The sequence below is a fragment of the Hippichthys cyanospilos genome, chromosome 5 (genome assembly GCF_059441005.1).
Source record: "Hippichthys cyanospilos isolate Australia breed blue-spotted pipefish chromosome 5, RoL_Hcya_1.0, whole genome shotgun sequence".
Classification (NCBI taxonomy): domain Eukaryota; kingdom Metazoa; phylum Chordata; class Actinopteri; order Syngnathiformes; family Syngnathidae; genus Hippichthys; species Hippichthys cyanospilos.
In genome coordinates this window covers 26,064,595-26,079,682 of record NC_142373.1, presented here as the reverse complement: position 1 = coordinate 26,079,682, position 15,088 = coordinate 26,064,595, and the positions used below count along the sequence as shown (strand labels likewise).

Below are 15,088 nucleotides of genomic sequence, written 5' to 3'. Positions count from 1 at the left end.
TTTGTGTATATTTTCGCCTTCTCTTCTCCAATAGATTGTATCAAAACTTCGTTTTCCAGTTTCTTCTTCTCTTTGTCCGTTTCAGTCGTGTGGTCAATATGCACGTAGTCATGATCCTTGTAGAGCGCACCGTGGATCATTGCTCTGTTTCTGTTGTTTCTCCCTCCACTGAGGTCGTTTTGGGTTCCAATTGCCGGCTGCATGCTTCACCAAGTATGGCAAGGCGGTTCTCGGTTCCCTCGGTCTTGGTTGACGGTCTCTTCCACAGCCTGGAGAGTTCCTTCTCTGCTGACTCTTTGCTCAGATGTCTAGTCAAGATTGGAAGCTTGTCGGTCAGGCTGGGCTTTTTAAGCTTGGGGGGCGGAGCCTCAGTTGGTTCCTCCTCTTCTGGGGACTGCCCTTTTTTGGATTCTTCTGCTTTGTCATCATTTATCTCTTCATCCGCTGTTTCAGTTTCTTCACCGGATTCCGCTGAATTTCCACTTATTGGTTTTTCTAGGTAATTTTCGGCGGTCCCCACCCTCAGCTTTATGGCCAAGGCATAGATCCCATCATAAGGTATCATCGTGACTTGGAAAGCGATTTTGATTATGACGGCTTGTTCCGGGTGTCGTATTCTCCCAGGACGTGGTCGGTACCAGAGTTTTCCAAATTCTTCTTCTCTGGGTGTCCTGCTTCCACTGCTGGTGTACGGCGCCAGATGGTAACAAATTACCTTCTTCTTGTACTGCAATTCTTTTTCTGTGAGATCTAGGGCAGTGACATAGGTGTGCAGTGCACTGTCCGCTCCAATGATCTCTTTGGGTGCTTTTGGTCCATCTTCCCATTCCTGGGTCGCTCCGGAGTGAATCATTTCTTTCAACAGTCTAGCCCAGGTTGTCAGTGTCCACAGGCCTTGTGTTGCGTTTTCCAATTTTCTCCTCACTTTGTTGATTTGTGGATCTTCTCCGTAGCTTTCCACATACATCACACTTGATACAGGCTCCACCAGTCGTCGGAGCCACGCCGGAACAGAAGAAGGAGCTTCAGGCCAATTCTGGGCTATCAGCACCTCCAACTGTTTACTCCACTGGCCGTTGCCCACCCCGTGTGTAAGGAGAGGTGGCAACGGAATCAGCGGGGTTACTGCTCTTGTCAGTTCTCCTCCAGTTGCTTCATTCAGTTGGACAAGTTTTCCTGCCGTTATGTTTTCCAAGCACTGGTCACAGAATCTCACCTCAAAGCCGTCCCACACACAACGGCACTTCCCGTCAGTAGGGTCAGCTTTGCTGAGATCCAGGCTCCACTGAGCGAAGAACTTGATCCTTGGTAGTGGATTCATTCTGCATAGCTCACATACATATGAGTCTAATACTTTGGCCGGAGAGATTCTTCCTTCCAGGCCATAGCCTCCCTCCGCTTCAATCTGCTCCTCCGGGCTCAACTCAAGATCCGTTGGCTTCAAGTAGCTGGCTCCGGAGAACAGAGTGCGCAGGGCGTTTGGTCTCAGGCAAATGACACAGGCTTCTTGATCCAGTGTCCATTCGAAGTGTTCATCTGCATCCTTCAGCAGATATCCTTTCTTGGCATTGCTCAAATTCATGAGCGCTCTTCCAACATAAATTCCTCCTGCGGTTCTTCGTGTGACGACCGCTCCTCTGACCGCGGCAATGCGGACATAGGGTGGTACAAATTCTGATGCCATTCTTCTTTTGTTTTAGTTACTCTTGGTTGGAGCTGAATCAGCTGATAGTGGTTTGAGCTGCTCCACTCCTTGAATTCCTCGCTTCTTTAGACGCACTGTATTTCTGTCTAATATTTCTTCAACAATGTCAGTTCGGTCATACTTAGCTTTTACTGCAAGATGGCTTGGCGCTTCTCGGGACTTGATCCAGACTCGCTGTCCAACACGAAATGGGCATTTTCTTGCTGGTTGAGTCTTTATATCTGACGTTCGCCCCGCCTCTTGGGCAACGAAAGGCCGTTGGTTCAATTCTTCCGAAGGGGAGGGTCTATCAGTTCGACTTCTCCCGTTCAGGTTGACGCCCAGTTCCACCAATTTTTCACTCCATTCTTTTCCATTTGCATTTTTTCCTAGCCAATTCTTGACTAGGCCAATGGTCCTTTCAGCAACGCCGTTGGCTTGTGGTGTGTAAGGGGGCGAGTAGATCCTTGTCACTCCCCACTTTTGACACCATTTGTCCACTTGAGCGTTCTTGAAATGAGTCCCATTGTCTGTTCTTAGTTCCTTTGGTATGCCAAGCCATTTGCATCCCTCATTCAGGGTTTTTATGACACTATTGGCGTTAGCTTTTCTCACTGCGTTCACGCCAAAGTGTCCTGACATTGAGTCCACAAGCACAATAAGGTACTTCTCACCTTTAGTGCCGTTTACTCCCATGGGTCCTGCTACGTCCATGCAGATTGATCCCCAGGGAACAGTGCTCTTGATTGTCAGTCCATCCGCCCGCTGTCCTCGTCGTCCTGCGTTGTATTGATTACATGGTACGCAGTCGCGTAGAACTTCGCGGATTTTCTTGTCGGGAATCCAAAGTTCCAACTTTTCCAACTCTTTTCGTGTGGGCAAAGGGCCTCCGTGGCCTAGCGCTTCATGTACGGCCGTAACCACTTCCCTCACGAACTCTTCTGGGACCACTCTTCCACGCGGGGTCTTGTCCCAGCTTGTTGCTCCTACAACTACAACTTTTCTCTCTTGGACGTATCGGTCAACTTCATCATTACCTTTCCAGTGAGCCCCCTCCTTGACGTGGGCTCTCTGGTGGACAACATCAATGTTCAGGTATAACCTTATCTCGGCTATCTTTTTCCATAGCTCACTATGTGCAATAGGTTTCCCTTTTGCGCTCTCGTAACCATTCTCTTCCCAGATGGTCAGATCTTCCATGAGAGCTTGGGCACAATAGTGGCTGTCAGTTATGAGTCTCACTCGTTTTATGTTTCTTGTCATGACTTCCAAAAGTCCTTCCAGCACTGCTGTAGCTTCTCCTGCTTGTGCGCTGCCGGATGTTTTTCCTTTGCGTCTTATTCGTTCTTCCCCGTTTTCTTTGAGTATGAAGCCCCAATGGGCTTTTTGATCTTCGGCTTTCTTCGAGCCATCGGTGTAGAGAACCCAGTCATAGGGCTTCTCTTTTTCTTTTTCTTCCACCTTTGGCTTTTTGCCAGCCTTGTCAGGTCCGATTTCCAGGTCGGGGTCCAACAGGATGTCTTCCCATCTTCCCCATCGGACGTTAGTGGCTTTGGTGCTCTCGAGGGTTGCTTTTCTCAGGAATCGGTGGACATTGCTTTGAGTGACCACCTTGATGCCTTGTCCTTGGGCCAAGTCTTTCAAAGAGCTCCAATACTTGGCAATTATTGCTAGCTCCCTTTCTTCTTGTGGAAACTTCTTCTCCACATCATCCAGTGTGTAGGTCCACAAGGCAACTAGTCCTGCTCCTTCATTGCTGACGCTTACCATTGCATCTTCTCCCTCGCAGAGTATAACAGCAACTAATCTTGCTGTTAAACTTCTTGTTTCTAGTCGCACAGCTTCCCTGACTGCTTGTTTCAGGTTTTCCAAGTTTTGTTGGTCTTTTGCTGACCATGTCCATAGTTTCTGATCATCCGCTGTCTTCCTCAGTTTGGCGTACAGCGGTCGTGCATTTTTCTGGTAGTAGGGAACATGATCTCTGACGTAGTTGCACAATCCCAATATTTTTTGCAGGTCGTTCTCGGATTTCGGTGGCTGGATTGCTTCAATCTTGTTCCGATATCCTTCTGACAGTCCCAGGTCCTCAGTCACTTGAAAACCCAAGTAATCCACTTGGAATCTTGCAAGTTGGCATTTCTTCAGATTGAGTTTGAGACCTGCGACTGAGACTCTTTCAATCACCTTTTGCAGCGTGTCCAGATGTTCTTCTTCCGTGTCACTGGCAATGAACACATCGTCAATGTACACTGTGACATCCAGTCCATCCAGCACTTCCAAAACTGCTGTCTGGAACACGTTGGGTGAATTCTTGTAGCCTTGTGGCAATCTTTGCCACACATAGGCTTTGCCTTTGTGGGTGAAGGCTGTTTTTCCTTGCGACGCTTTGGCTAGTCTCATGGAGAAAAATCCATTTGCAAGGTCAATGCACGATTTGTATTTTCTTACTGTCAGAGTCTTCAGTGAAGCTTGGGGGTTGATGAGGCTAGCTCGATTCGCTACCGTCCGGCGATTGAGAGCCTTAAAGTTGATCACTGGCCTCCATCCTCCTCCAACTGCATCTGGTTTCTTCACGGCTTGTATTGGGCTGTTTGTGATGGGATTTTCTTCTCTTCTGATTATGTCAAGTGCCAATAGTTCTCTCACTATTGTGTCCATTTCTGTTACAGCTCCCGGATTAATTGGGTACTGTCTCACTGGTGGGTGCACTCCTCCTTCGATTGTGTGCACATACCTTGGTCCAAGGTCTCCGCAGTCGTTCTTGAAGTGTGCCACAACTGCTTTGTCCAAGATCTTGGCCAATTTTTCTTTTCCTTCAGGCGACAAATCGCTATCTTGTACTTGTTGTTCTCTTACAGCGGGCACGTCCACTGGCTTGTACCATTCTTGCGGTGGTGCAATTCCTGTTGGACCTACTCGTATTGCTTTCATCTTCAGTCTTTTCAATCTCTTCTGCATTGATTGTCGCTTGTTTTTGGGTCTTTGCATTTCTTCCAAATCTCTTAATGACAATAAATTGTAAGGGCCAAGGATCCAAACAATTCCTAGCCATATTCCATATTTCATTTGTTCTCTTCGTCCATTTGCAACTATTACTGATAGGTGTCCTAGTGGCTTTAAGGCTCTACGGGTCATCGACACCTGTGCTCCTGTGTCCACCAAGTAGGGTACTCCCTCGATGTCAGCATAGAGACAGTCTCCTCTTCGGTAGGCACCTTTCAACAGAATGACCCGTGCCTCGTCTGCCATTATTGCTGGGGCTCTCCAGAGCTCGCTTCTTTACGAGCTTCATGGAGAGCCTTCTTTTCTTCTGGTGTCATTTTCAAATATTCTTCTTTTGAAACATATGCTCCAGGTCCTGTCTTTTTGTAGACCTGCTTTAAGTTGCTGTTTGAACTTTGTCCTTGGTCTTCAGCTGGTTTCTGCTGTCGATCCTTTGAGTAGTTCGACCTTGATTGTTGTTGAGGCTTACTGTAGGCTTGCTTTTGTTGTTGTTGTTGTTGTTGCTGTGGTCTCGGCGCTGGCGTTTGTTCATTCCCTCGCGAGCGATTAGGGGTGGCCGAGGCCTTCCTCTTCTCACTGTAGTGCTTGGCCAGCCGGTCCCATTGCTTGATTGACGCCTCAATTTTGTTTAAAGTTGCATCTGGACCCATCCTTATGAAAGTTGTATCACTTCCTCTTTCTTCTGTAATTCTTCTTAACACTTTGACGTATCTAGTAGGGGTTATGACTTGTTTCAACTTGTACCACACATTCAGTAGTGTTACCCCTTGTTTCAGTTGATCTTTGGCTCTGTCGATGTAGGTATCTTCATCCTCCTCTTCGTCATCCACCCATCTTTTGTAGACCTCGTCTGCAGTTTCTTCCGGGCCGACGGGATCTCCGGTGACGAATTGGAGCCACATCTTCTTTGCCACTTCTCCCCATGGTGCATCTCGGACCAGGGGCCATATTGCATACAAGTATTCTCTTGTTGTCTCTCTTTGGTACTTGGGTCTAACCATTGTTTTCAGGGCCTTGAAGGCTTTCATGTCCTTCTCAGGGTTTTCGTGCACAATTCCATATCCCACGTTCTGGACAGGTTGGTCAACCGTGGCCTTGATTCCTCTTTTTGACAAAGTCACTACTCGTGGTGTTGTTTCGAGCGGTGCGGGAGCAGTTGTTGTAGGCTCATCGTCTTGATCCAACTCTTCATAAGCTTTGAGCGCCGCTTTAGCATGATCATAAACGGCCTGCTTCAAAACTCTGCCCATTACGTCATACAAGATAGTCACGAATCCCTCTCTGAAGTTCTTGGTTAGGTCTGTGCATCTCACTAGATTGTGGTATGTCGGCAGTATCAGCAGATTCATGGCATCACTGTAGGTGATCCTCACATTTATGGTCACCTTTTCTTCTTTTCTTTCCAACCAAAACATGGGATGCAAGTACTCTCTTTGTCCTACTTCGGGTATGAAAGTCTTCCTCCCATCCTTGGTCATGAGACATCCTATCTCAGGATTTTTAGCCATTCGTTCAGACGCACGGTGGATGTCCAAAATTGGCTGCGGCTTTTTAATGCCCTTGCGAGTAGCTCCCCTAATCACCTTCAGAGCCTGACTCCCCGTACTTACGGGGGAGGCCGATGACATTACGGACTGTCGATCCTCTTCCTCAGCAGAAGTCCCTCCGTCAGTGCCTGCTGTTTCGGGCGCTCGCTCATCTTCGGATGTTTCGATCTCATCATTGCTGAGGTTTTCTTCCTCACTCTGCGGGACCTCTGGTACTGGTTCAGGGAATGCAGCCATGCCTTCGTCGTCAGTGTTGTTGTCTGCGCTCTGAGGTGCTGCTCTTAGTGCTTCTAAAACTTCGACACGAGGGGTTCGCGGTGGTAGAGGGCAATAGGAGTCCGTTGACTCCGGTGGTGTTGCGGCTGCAGGGTCAAATGTTACCACAGTGGTCTGACGTCTTTTCTTCTTTGCTTGCTCCTCTCGGGGCGAGCTATTTTTTCCTGGAGTCGCAGGTATCCCGCTGGGGGTTGGTGCTCCTCCGCTCACGTTAACCATTCGTTCTGCTTCATCTGCTATCTCTACTTCTTCGTTTCTTACAGGTACTGTTTTGGTTCTTGGTGTGGGTACAGGCGATGGTGTGACACTCCTTGGCGTGGAGGTCAAAATGGATGAAGCCACGCTGGGTGGTTTCAGCCTCGCAGGTTGTCTCATTTCCTGCTGTTGTTGAGCTTCTTGTAGCTGTTGCTCAGCTTTCTTGAGAGCTTGTTCCAAGTTAACTCTCATGGCTTCCTGTTCTCTTTCTTTTTTCTGCCCCGTAGATATCCCTATGACAAACTCTACGTTTTCTCTGGCAGTCAAAGAAGACACATGTACCTTGAGGGCTCCGGCTGCGATGTCTTCAGCAATTTTCCATGACATCCGTCCGGACTTGATTCCATTTACATCAATGGCTACTCTTCTGGCTCCTCTTTCCAATGCCATGTCTACTGCAGTGGCAAGGCTTTGGGCCATTTCCTCTAGGTAGTTTTTCTGTTCCACTTCGATTCCCCACTTCGGGAAGCGAACATGTACCAAAAGATAATGATTGGAGGCTCCGCCGCTCAACACGATGAAGCGATCTCCGGTGTCTTGGTCCAGGAAGTCTATTCTTTCTCTTCTGTAATCTTCTGCCCCTTCACTTAACAATTCCGTTCGGAATTTCTTGTCATAAGGAAATAGGGTCTCATCCGTGATCACGATGAGGGCATCCCCTACTATGTCCCAGATACTACCATAGTACTGGTACAGGGTGATTCCGTTTCCCATGTAGGTTCTCTTGGAAGACGGTATAGGTGGCAGAGATTCTGTCCTCACGAGAGGGCTGAATTGTGATAAGTAGCTCTGTCTCTTGGGAGGTTCTCGGGAACTTCCTTCGGTGCCTGTCACCACCTGGTCTTGATCTTCCTCCTGATCAAGATTTGTGATTTCCATGTCCGAGTCGTTTCTTTCGGACAGGGGTGCGACTTTTCCTTTTTTCTTCTGAACTACTTGAGCTATCTTGTTGTAGAACTTCTGATGCTCGGTGTAACGGGGTGACGCTTTCGTCTCTTTTGGGCCGATCAGCTCACTGGAAATTCTTGCTTCAGCGGCCAACATCTTCACTACGGCGTCCCAGACTTGCGCAGTGCTTGATAATGTTATCACATTGTATTTTTCCAGCATTCCAATCCACCATTTGAGCCACCCCTCGGCTTCGTCCTTGGAATACTTCACTGTGGGGTGTCCTGTCACTAGGATCAGCTGGCCTCCAACGCCAGTGAGCTGGGTGTAGAAGATTCCGCTTGTTCTGACGGCTTCTTCCACTTTTTTGTCCAGGTCTTCTGGTTTGGTGGATGGATTCAACAGTTCGAGTGTTCTCTTTTCTTCTTGGGGCCAATACTGCAAGCCCCCTCCGTACAGCACAAGCTGTACTGGTAGGTCATGTTGTCCAAAGTCTTGAGGTGTTGGTGCCTCTTTCATGGCTCCCTCTTCAAGGGAGAATAGACGGTTTTCTGTCGTCTTGCTGCTAGTGGCCATTGTCTTCCCTAGCAATTTCTTCTTATGTTGTAGGAGTGAAACTGTCGTTTTCCGAAGCCTCCCCTTTGCGCCTTGGGGCAGGGACGTACTACAGTTTCTGGTTACTCAGCTTCACTTTCTATAGCGTTGCTTCAAACTTTTCCAAGACTTCCAACTTAAGCTCGTCGTCTCTTCGTTGGATGCCACATGACTGATCTGCTCTTACCGCAGTCCTGTCAGCTATCTGAGGACAACTAACAGTCCTGACCGACTCTCCAATTAAAGGGTTAAGACGTCCCGTTAGTCCAGCACAGCTCTAACGCTGTATCGCCAGGCGACGGACATCTGCGTAAGCCGGTGTCGAGGAGGATACGTTCTGGTGCTCACAGCCTTTAAGTTTTTAAGCGTCTACCCATCTTACTTTAATCCGCCGACTCGTCGAGTAACCGTTGAGACGAGAAGGTAGAAAAAATACGCAAATTATATATGGCTGCTCCTCACTCTAAAAGATCATTTGCACTTGTTAAGACCAGAATAGGGTTTAGCAGTCTTATACGACCACTCGGGTACGTTTGTTTTAACTTCAACCAACTCTGAGTAACTAAACTTTAATCAAGAATGGCACTGCCGATGTAAAGGCAATATAATTATTTCACTTACAAAAGACTAGGAGGTTCTCTAATTTTGGTCTATAAAAATGACAGAGATAGAATAAAGAATGAAATTTTGAAGTATTTATTTAGCGAAAGCAAAGCGGATAATTATTCACAGTATCAAAAAGTACATGGCTGGGCCTACCATGCCCTCTTAATACATAATACACAAAAACACATTCAATACATTTTGTCTTTCAGCTAATAAATGATTAAGATAAAACTTCGTCCAAGGCTATGAAAAACCATGCACAAAAACAAGTATAATGAAATAAAGATTTTAAAACATAATGAAAGGAGTGGAAAGTTTCTAAAAAGTCTAATACCAATTTTGAAAGAGGATCAAAGTGATCAGTTTCAATCCTCCTACATTGCGAATTAATGACATTATTAGTTGGGCTATCGGATGGATTTATAATTTAGAATGACTTCCTTACCGGTTTGCTGCTTGAAATCCTCCGAAGGCTAACAACGTCGCAAGAATTTAAAAAGTGTCCAATTCTGAGAGTGACAGAGTCCTACTCCGACTTGGTGGTTTACACCCGAAGCCTGGAGAGGATCCTCACGCTTTTGGCAGGCAAAGGCAAAAAAGGAAGCTACGAGTTTTGGGTGTTGGCCTTTTTATAGGACCCCAATCCCATGACTCGATGTACACGTAATGGAACATACCTTGAACGATCTTAACCTTAAATGGAGGACTTTGAACGATCTTAGCCTTAATGAACGATCTTAGCCTTAAATGGAGGAAGTGAAAGTGTCACTGTGACACTTTGAGCACTTTTAATCGAACGATCGGACATGACTAATATCAACTCAAGGCCAGGCAGCAGCCTTTCCACCAAAAATAAGCATACATGGGCATTTGTTCCTCTTTTGGTATGCTGACCTGGCAGCTCAGTGTCTGTGCTGGCCGTTTAGTAACTTTCCACTTGAACACACGAACATTCCGATATGATTCAGCTGTATCTTGATCAAAGATACAGTTTAAAATGGTAATAACAAGTTGCATATTTCAAATCAGGCTAAAAAAGGCAATAACATATCATATGTGCACATTTACAGAATAAACATGAACATAGGTCTTAACATTTGTGATCAATTGACACTTTTTCCAATGGCAGTTACAGAGTAATATTGAGCATGACTTATTGCTAAAAGCTTGCTTTGATCTTATGGCCTCACAATGTGTCTACATTGTGAGTTGACTTCATGGACTTCTTTAATGTTGGTTGTCTTCAGAGATGATTTGGTGTCTGCTGTTTATGATATATTTATTTATAATATATTTATATTTATTTTATATTCATTTATTTGTTTTATTCCAGTCGAGGTCAATTCTGACTGGTATCTTAAGCCAATAATTTACATGGTAATTTTACATCAATTTGGCTCAATGTTACATCAACATGGCGCATTATTCCATCACATCGCTGCACTACCTGCGTTCACCACTATGTGTCGCCATTGCCCTCATCACATGACAGCACATAAGACTTAGGTTTAACTTTATTTGATCATTATTACTGTTAAGCATTTCTGAATGAGAATACTTAGAGATACTCTTTCAACAAGAACAAGATTTTCAACACTAACAAGTTCGATTTCGTCTATAAATTGGTTGATGACCATCATTTCTCAAGGAATTTAAGAAATGTGTGTTTGCTCACATGGTGTTCACTTTGACACTAGCTAGCACAGTTAAAGCACAATTGCAGCTCAGCTGTTTTCTGGGATTGGTCATGTGACATTTGTCAGCTGAGTTATGATTTGTTGTTTGCTGAGCCCTGACTACATGTGAAGTATTTTCGGTAGGCTGCACTACACCCGAAATGAGAGCAGCACCAAAAAATTTCGAAATAACATCCACACACTCTGGTTGTTAGAATACTGCACCAACAAAACAGAAACATGTCTGGTTGTGGTCATGAAGGGGGAGCACCCCCTGGTGGTGGTAAAAATAGCAGTTAAACCCTCAAATCAATACTATGAAAGCATCTTCTTCTGTCTCCCTGTGTTTATCATGAGATTACCCCCTAGCGGCGAGCCTGCACCCATTCTTGACTGCAGGAGGGCAGACAAGTGATGAGGCAGAATTTACAGCCCTCTTTGGCTGGCAATTTCTTTCATTCAGCATGGTATGTTCTTGGTCAGCTTCTGACAAATCTGAATCAGTCTAGCAATTTTCCACACAATGCTGTTGGATTGCTGGACCATCTACCACCACGTCATATACCCCCTGCAGTGAAGTATGCATTTGCGCACGCCGTCTCGACAAATACATTCCTCAGGCTTGCTTTAATATAAGCAGAAAAACCAATTAAAAGTGTTGGAATGCACTTTTTCTTGATAAGCCATCTATATCATTTCCTTCTGAGCACCACAGGTACAGCAGTTGAAACAAGCCTATATTTCCTTAAACAGTGAAAGAAATGTGTTATTAAAAAGATTTCAGTATTCCTGTTTTAAGCGAAAGAGAGGAAAGTATTGATGTTTCAAGAAAATTATCATAATAAGAAATAAGTGTGATTCAAAGAGGAACTTCAATTTGGACGGAGCACTTGATGGTTGGTGACGCCCATGTCCCCAAAATGTGATGACCTCAGATCTCTGAGTGATATTTTGAGGCTAAATAATGGGTGAAGAAGTTTAGGCTGCTTGAAAAATATCTCTGAAAAATATATTGGGTTTCATCTGATTGTTCCCTGCCATCAAAACAGATAGACAGCTGTGTCTTCTGCTATAAAATTGTTCTGATGCAAGGATACAATTTCTGCAATGAATGTGTGAGAGATTTATGGCACATCATCCCCTGACCTCAATCCAATTGAGAGCCTGCAGCCCACCCTAAAAAAAAAAAAAAAAAAAAAAAAAAAAAACTATACAGCAATCTCTGTTAGGCAATTCATCTATCAAATGAGTTAAAGGTGTAAACTATCCGAGGACTTGGAAGTTGAATAGAAACGAATTATAAAAGTGTATTGAAACAGGATGATGTTTCAATGGTTGAGATAGCAGTGAGATTTTTTTCTTTATATGTTTTAATCTCAAAGTACTGACAGAAATATGATATATTTTGCACCTGTTGTGCATGTGGAACACTACATTTGATGTAATTCTGCAAAAGCTACTGGCGTTATCATCACGAGGACTTTGTTGATATAAACAACAACAACAAAAATCAAGATTATAACCAAACTTAATGTACTCGTAATATGCAGTACTTATTATACAAGTTAATATACTCTTCGAACATGCATTCTTATCGACTTAAGTGATCTTTCCTGTAACTGACCAATAGTAGCATTCAAATTTTAGTTTTACATATTGCTGGTGCCGAGCCAAAACACCACATTTTTGATGAATTTCACTTTTTGAAAAACCTTATTGGTCATTCCAGACATTTGAGTGTTTTTTTTTTAAACAAAATATTTACCAATTGAAAGTGTAGAAAATGCCTTGCTCTTATTTTATCATCGCCATTTTGATGTCTTCCTAAAAGTAATGGTTGGGGGAATATGCAGATTCTGCCTGACGTGTGATACAACCTATCATCATAGTTTTTATTCCATACTGGATGATTGCTTGATTCATGATGCAAGGCAAGAGGGAATGTTTTTACTTGTTCTCTCATGTGTGATTTTCTAACTTGAATAGTTTGTTGCTGTAATGTGAGAAAACACAATTTCAAACAACTTCAAACAGGTGTGAAAGTGTTAGTGCTGGTCTGACAGTTGCTTTTTTATTTTTGTCTGTCACACCTCTAATATATATATATATATATATATATATATATATATATATATATATATATATATATATACACACACGCCCTATGGAGTTGTACATTTGTGCTTATGTTGCCAGTTTCATTTGGGTTGAAGGAAATATGGGGGTCAGCCTCAGAGGATTTTCTGTTATCCCCGAGGCTGAAGAGCAGCTTTGCGGGCAAATCGCCTTCATGAGCCATGTTTGGCAGACCACCATGTCTGCAGATTGAAAGGGTATAGGGTCCAGCTGAAAGGTCTTTGATGCACACAAATGTCCTCTTGCATCCACTCAGTAGCTTGTGCTTTCATAACATTGTACTGTACAGTAGTACCTTAAATTCCACACACAATCTATTTTTTGAAATTGGATGACCTTTGGTTCAGATGTGTTTGAAAAGTACATCTCGCACTGCGCAATTATTTGGGGGATTTTTTGTAGTCTAAACTTGCACTGCCATAGCACGCTCAAATTTACAAAATATTTTAAATGATTTCTTAACGCCTGTCCTGACAGTCCCACACACTATTTGTGTATCCTTATGGAGTAAGATTGTTTTCAAAAAGACGAATGTTTAACCATACGTAGTTGTAAAATTCAAAGCTTAAGTACGACATAAGTACGACTCTGAATTGTGTCAGTGTGAATTGTTTTTGTATGAGTATGGCACTAAATTTTGTGAGTTTCAATTGTTTTGGTGTGAATGCGACACTTTATTGTGTGCGTTTGATTTTTTTTTCATGACTACAGATCGAAAAGCTGTCAGTGCAAAATCTTTTGAATACAACTCTTATTTGCACAACTAAGACTCCTTACTAGACACGACTTCACGTCTGTGCATGAATCCCTAATGTGTATTTTCGTTTCTGGAAACATCTCTTTTCTGTGCATAAATCTCTTGTATGGAGTCCTACCCAAAGAAACGAAGCTCCTTTTCTGTGGGCTCGGGCTACAAAATGCTGTTTAGCAGAAGATCTTGAAGGAGACTATTCAGCTATTGGTTTGTGCCCTCAAAGTCAAGTACTCTTGGATCATGCAGCAGGACAATCCAAAACACAAGAACACGTTAGAAGGGCTCATAATGAAGGGTCACGTTCTTGGAGGGGCCAAGTCAAAGTTAAAGGCCAAGTCAAAAATCTTTCATTTCTGTTATTGCAGACAACGGTGGTAAAACTCGCTGTTAGGATCAGAGGGCAATTACCTTTTCACATAGAGTTGTATTTGGTGAATATTATCATTTAGAAACTGTGTTTTATGTATTCATTGTCGCGTTGACAAAGGGTAACAATATTGGTTTGAAAACAAACACAGAAACCACCAAGTGGGCAAATACTTTTTTTCATAGACTTTTTACTGCAAAACACCTTGACAAATTCTTTTACATGCAGAGCATCCGCACATTCAACCAGAACATACAGCAATGCTCAAAACTATGCAGTCTTTTTGCTGTTTGGAAAAAACAAATCTTAAAATGTCCTCTACTTCTTATGCATACATTGCATCTCTCCCAGTAGACCAGTGGTTCTTAACCAGGGTTCGATCAAACCCTAGGGGTTCGGTGAGTGGGTCTCAGGGGTTCGGTGGAGCCTCCGCCGCAGAGGTCCACCCCTCAGTCTAGTCTGCAGTTAGTGGGCACAGTCATTGAAAGTGTCCTGCTCTGACATTTCCTACCGGTCCGCTTTGAGGTCGCTGGTTTATGCAGCAGAGTGAGACCTCCCTATCAGACAGCTTAGAGAGGGCTGTACTGTATATGTGTCTGAGTAAGACTCCCTACCGGTCTGCTTTGAGAGCGCTGGATAAGCAGCAGAGTGAGACCTCCTTCTCAGTCGGGACCACACACCGGAATTAGCCCGTTATCTCCCGAGCGCCGATCCAGGCAAATAAGCTCCTGCGGCCGTCGATCTAAAGGGTCGATCGCCGTACAGACTCACGACGTGGCGGCGGGGAACTGGTACTTTTACCCACTGTTTTGGTTTTGTTATTTGAACAAGGTGATATTAATGCACAATTCATTTTGTGCACCAGTAAAAAATTATATATATATATATTTTACGAAAGAAGGGTTCAGTGAATGAGCATATGAAACTGGTGGGGTTCGGTGCCTCCAACAAGGTTAAGATCCACTGCACTAGACCTAATTGTAGTGTGCTATGTTGTGGCACAATGTCTGCTAATACTGCTTGTACAAAGATGTACTGTAAGTTGTGGCACAATGTATACTATTCGTACAAAGACAGCAACACACACAACTCTTAACTGGAACTTGTCTGTAGCTCCAGCAAGGCCTTCCTGTGTAGAGTTTGCATGTTCTCAGTTCTCTCCGGGCACTCCGGACTCCTCCCACACTCCATAAACATGCATGGCAGGGGTATTGGACACACTAAATTGTCTTTAGGTGTGAATGCGTGCATGAATGGTTGTTTGTCTTTATGTACCCTGCAATTGGCTGGCAACCAGTTCAG

At 44.2% G+C, this 15,088-nt stretch overlaps 1 protein-coding gene across 1 annotated transcript in view; it reads left to right on the top strand.

Annotated features, from left to right (window-relative positions):
• LOC148424135 (contactin-associated protein-like 5) overlaps window positions 1-15,088 on the top strand; it is a 176,718-nt gene that overhangs the window by 33,883 nt on the left and 127,747 nt on the right. The gene's annotated exons all lie outside the window — the stretch shown is intronic.